Source organism: Schistocerca piceifrons, chromosome 3, assembly GCF_021461385.2.
Source record: "Schistocerca piceifrons isolate TAMUIC-IGC-003096 chromosome 3, iqSchPice1.1, whole genome shotgun sequence".
Taxonomy (NCBI): domain Eukaryota; kingdom Metazoa; phylum Arthropoda; class Insecta; order Orthoptera; family Acrididae; genus Schistocerca; species Schistocerca piceifrons.
The window spans coordinates 876,141,240-876,146,920 of record NC_060140.1 but is presented as its reverse complement, the minus strand read 5'-3'; the positions used below and the strand labels follow the sequence as shown (position 1 = coordinate 876,146,920).

The following is a 5,681-nucleotide window of genomic DNA, read 5'->3' as shown; positions in this document are numbered from 1 at the left end:
CGGGGAACCTGTCTCAGCTGCAGTTGTGCTGTGTAAACAAAATAGCGCGTGGGCTCCGCTGGGACGACGTTTAACGGTAACTGCAAACTCTAGAAACTGGTTACCCGCTACACACGGGAATGAGTGGAGAAGACGATTAGCCTAAACAGTATTATTCAACTGTCTTTTAAAAATAAAATGCTCACCAAAATTCGGACATTACCATGTGGGTTCTGAGTTTTAAAACTAATACGATAAGGAACGCACAGAATTAAATTCTTCATGGTACCATATGAGATGTAGCTGTAACATAACGGGATTATTGCTGTAAAACATTTTCTTTTGAAAATGTACACATGCAGTTATTGTTACTCTCAATATACTTCCGTCCTCTATGCCTACAACGCTCCAGTCAATTTTCCGCCGATGGAAACAGTGCTGGAAGTTTTCATCTGTGAACTCCTTGATGACGCATGTCGCCTTTTCTCTGGCCGCTGTGGCCGAGCGGTTCTAGGCGCTTCAGTCCGGAACCGCGCTGCTGCTACGGTCACAGATTCGAATCCTGCCTCGGACATGGATGTATTGAGTGCGACGAGAAAGTGTTTCCGCCCGGAATCGAACCGGGGACCTTCTGCGTGTTAGGCAGACGTGATAACCGCTACACCACGGAAACTGCTACGCTCTGCGCTGCACATCTGATACAACTTGTAGGATGATCGTCATATTGGCGAAAAAATCTCTTTGCGGAAACGCACAATGCAGGTATTTCGCATTCGTATGCAACAATCGACAGCACCCTTAACTGTCTGAATGCCAACACGAATAAGAGCCCAAGAAGTCATCGGAAATGCTCGCGGCCGAGTCCTCAGCAGCATCAGCTACTCTTTCTTTCCGTACGAGGTACCGTCAATTTGCGCAGTCGCTATTGCAAATGATGTCACGAAAAGCAATCACTTCGTTAGTGGCAAGGAACCTGGGCACATATTAGCTTTAGATTTAAGTAGTTCTATGTCTAGGGGACTGATGACCTCAGATGTTAAGTACCATGGTGCTTAGAGCCACTTTTTGTCGCCTTTTCTTTCACTGCTTAAACAGACTGCAATCTTGTTCTTTTTAATGCAGAATTGAGCTTGGGGAATAGATAAAACTCACGTGGTGTTAGGTCAGCCGAATAAGGTGGATTGTCTAACAGTGGGACGCTGTACTTTGCTAGAAACCTCTTATCAGACAATTCGATATGAGCCGTTGCGTTGTCTCGACGCAGAATCCACGATTTGTTCTTCCAAAAGTCGGGTCTTTTCTATTCTTTATTTTCTCACGGAACTGAATAATAACCACAACATAGTAATGTTGAACAATAGTTTGACCTTCAAGAACCCAACGAAAGAACACAGTTCCATGTATATAAAAACAATCGCCATCGCTTTGAATCTTGATTTTCTCAATCGTGCTTTTTTCGATCTCGGTGAAGGTGTACCAATTCACTGCACGGATTGGCGCTTAGTTCCTAGGGCATTACCAAGCTTCGTTACATATTATCACTCTTTCCAAAAATTAGGTTCGCTTTCAGTGGTATTCAAAGTTTCACGACGAATATTTACATAAGCTACCTTTTCTTCGATCGTGAGAATTTTCGGCATCAGTTTCACACACACCTTTCTGGTGTTAAATTTCTTATGCCTAATTTGTTTTACTTTGTCAGTTCCTACAGTTTCAACAATCGATCGAAAACTCAACCGACGGTCAGGCCGAATCACATTACCTACTTTTCCATCCGTTTTTGATGTTGACGGGGCGTCCCGGTCGTAAGTCATCTTCAGCGTCTTCCTGGCCATCTTGGAAACGCTTGAACCTCTAAAAAAAACTCACGTACATGATAAACAATCTTCACCACACACTTTCCTTGAAAAAAGATTTTCCCCAACTTCCTCGTGAAAATTTAGGACAATTCGTTGCTCTATTAATATACATATAATTTTTCCATCATTACGAAATAAAGGCTCTTAGACTAAAGAAGGCCACGGCCACACTGACTTGTCTGCAGACATCAGAGATGCCGCTTTCGACTGAGAAGGCTTTACGCTTTGGCGGCCGGAGTGGACGAGCGGTTCTAGGCGCTTCACTCTGGAACCGTGCGACCGCTACGTCGCAGGTTCGAATCCTGCCTCGGGCATGGATGTGTGTAATGTCCTTAGGTTAGTTAGGTTTAAGTAGTTCTAAGCTCTAGGGGACTGATGACCTCAGATGTTGAGTCCCATAGTGCTCAGAACCATTTGAACCTTTACGCTTTAAAGTTGTTGCTCGTTCATCTTCGCTGCATGCTTACTTACTCTGCTACAGCATCAGTCTCGTTATTTTACAGCCACGCCTCGTATTACCGTACTAAGCAGTATCTCAGAAAAAGATTTCCGCATAATCCGTGGTGGGCATATAAACTGAGCAAAACTACACTTTCCAAAAATTTAGGGTCTTGTTTGCAGCCAAATTAAAACAACATGACCTGAATTCCATTCGCTGAAACGAAATGGAGTCAGCAGACATGTAGTCAATGAAGATGCAGCGACACATGCAGTTGGAGGCCCTCTGGTAGTAGCGACACATTGTACCAGAGATTCTCGCACTCCTATATCACCCTCGTTCGACTGATACTTGAGTATTGATCCTCAGTCTGGGGCCTTAGGATCCCTGATAGAAGAAATAAGGAAGGTGCAAAGAAGAGAAGCGCCTTTAGTCACGGGTTTGATTAGTAATCGTGAAAGGGTCACGGAGATTCTGCGCCAAGTCTACCGCAGACGCTGCAAGAGAGGCACAGAGTGTCACAGAACAAGTTTACTGTCGAAATGTCCAGAGTAGACGTTCCTAGTATAGTCAGCCAATATATTGCATCCTCCTACAACCGAGCGAGGTGGCGCAGTGGTTAGACACTGGACTCGCATTCGGGAGGACGACGGTTCAATCCCGCGTCCGGCCATCCTGATTTAGGTTTTCCGCGATTTCCCTAAATCACTCCAGGCAAATGCCGGGATGGTTTCTCCTTCCCTAATCCGATGAGCCCGATGACCACGCTGTCTGGTCTCCTTCCCCAAACAACCAACCAACCAATCCTCCTACATAAATCTCGCGAGAAGACCGTGAAGGTCAATTCAGAGATTCGTCCCCACATGTAGGCTTACCAACTATAGTTCTTCCCGTGCATCACTCGCGACTGTAACAGGGATGTGGAATGTAAATGTTGTACACACCCGCCACGCAGTGGAAGAGGGCTTGCAATGCAAAAATGCGTATGTCGATGGAGGAACGTATTTACGAGGGTGAGTCAAATGAAAACCTTAAATATTTTTTAAATATTATTTATTGTGCAGAAGTGGTACAAAGCTGTATCACTTTTCAACATAATCTCCCCCACGCTCAATGCATGTCCTCCAGCGCTTACGAAGTGCATAAATTCCTTTAGAAAAAGATTCTTTTGGTAGTCCGCGCAACCACTCATGCACCGCGTGGCGTAACTCTTCATCAGAATGGAACTTCTTTCCTCCCATAGCGTCTTTGAGTGGTCCAAACATATGGAAATCACTTGGGACAGGGTCTGATGAGTATGGTGGGTGAGGAAGACACTCAAAATGCAGGTCTGTGATTGTTGCAACTGTTGTACGGGCAGTGTGGGGCCTTGCATTGTCATGCTGCAAAAGGACACCTGCTGACAGCAATCCACGTCGCTTTGATTTGATTGCAGGCCGCAGATGATCTTCTAGGAGATCTGTGTATGACGCACTGGTGACAGTGGTCCCTCTAGGCATGTAATGCTCCAAAATGACGCCTTTTTCGTCCCAAAGAGAGTCAGCATAACCTTCCCTGCTGATGGTTCTGTTCGAAACTTCTTTGGTTTTGCTGATGAGGAATGGCGCCATTCCTTGCTCGCTCTCTTCGTTTCCGGTTGGTGGAAGTGAACCCAGGTTTCGTCCCCAGTGACGATTCTTGCAAGGAAGCCATCACCTTCTCGTTCAAAGCGCCGAAGAAGTTCTTCACAAGCATCAACACGTCGTTCTCTCATTTCAGGAGTCAGCTGCCCTGACACGCATCTTGCAGACACTTTGTGAAACTGGAACACAACATGTACAATGTGGTGTGCTGACCCATGACTAATCTGTAAACATGCTGCAGTGTCATTTAGTGTCACTCGGCGGTTTCCATTCACTATGGCTTCAACTTCTGCAATGTTCTGTGGAGTCACAACTCGTTGTGCCTGACCTGGACGAGGAGCATCTTCCACTGAAATCACACCATTTGCGAACTTCCATTCGTAGACTTGCTGCTGTGACAAACATGCATCACCGTACTGAACCTTCATTCGTCGATGAATTTCAATATGTTTCACACCTTCACTACACAAAAACCGAATAACAGAACGCTGTTCTTGCCTGGTGCAAGTTGCAAGTGGGGCGGCCATCTGATACTGCGTGGCACTACGCTGCTACCTACAGGCCATTCTGCACGCTGTTTGTAGCACGCTTACCAACTTACAGGATGACGGCGCGAAATTTCGATTTGTTATTACAAATTTAAGGTTTTCATTTGACTCACCCTCGTACTTAGAAAGTGTCGATTTATCGATGGATAAGGAACGCCACACCATTTTTGCCGCTCACATTTAAAAAATATTCAAATTTGTGTGAATTCTTAAGGGACCAAACTACTGAGATCATCGGTCCCTAGACTTACACATTACTTAAACTAACTTATGCTAAGAACAACACATACACTCTTGCCCGAGGGAGGTCTCGGACCCTCTGTGGGAAAGGCCGCGCAATCCGTGACATGGCGCCTCGAACCACGTGGGCACTCCGTGCGGCTCACGTTTGAAGAGAGCGTATATCTGCTGGTATACGACTGTGAACAAGAATGGCTCTAATGCACTCGTTCATCTCTCCAACTATTCGTGGTAACGTATTGAATTTTCACGTCGAAAAATATTTTCGAGTTCGATACATACACTATCTAATCAAAAGTATCGGGACAGTCCAGGTGCCGGGTGTGGTGGCCGAATGGTTCTAGGTGCTTCAGTGTGGAACCGCGCGACCGCTACAGTCGCAGGTTCGAATCCTGCCTAGGGCACGGATGTGTCTGATGTCCTTAGGTTAGTTAGGTTTAAGTAGTTCTAAGTTCTAGGGGACTGATGACCTCAGATGTTAAGTCCCTGTGGCGTTGTGTTATTCAGTGGTTTGGTATTTAACAAATTTGTAAATGGAAATGATAATCTTATTTTATTACACTCAGTAATTACTAAATAATTTTTCTCCTGGCTAGAGATTTGATCAAGTTGCTAAAGAACTCCTACTTAACGTCGTGTTAAAGTGTTGTCTGTAAGTTGTGTAAGTGTCACTAAATCACAGTTCATACAACAGATCCTATACAACTATTGATTATGATGGAAGCAGTTATCTTCAGCAAAATGATCATTAAAACCACCGAATATCAGCCGCGCACAACACTGACGTATGTTACCTGAAACAATATTCTTCGCAACTCGTGCGCAATTACACTCCTGGAAATGGAAAAAAGAACACATTGACACCGGTGTGTCAGACCCACCATACTTGCTCCGGACACTGCGAGAGGGCTGTACAAGCAATGATCACACGCACGGCACAGCGGACACACCAGGAACCGCGGTGTTGGCCGTCGAATGGCGCTAGCTGCGCAGC

At 45.4% G+C, this 5,681-nt stretch overlaps 1 non-coding gene across 1 annotated transcript; it reads right to left on the bottom strand.

Moving 5' to 3' along the window:
- Positions 1 to 579: 579 nt before the first annotated feature.
- On the bottom strand, positions 580 to 652 carry Trnav-aac. The gene has a single exon. It is a non-coding gene; the product is annotated as a tRNA-Val (tRNA).
- Between the last annotated feature and the right edge of the window lie 5,029 nt (positions 653 to 5,681).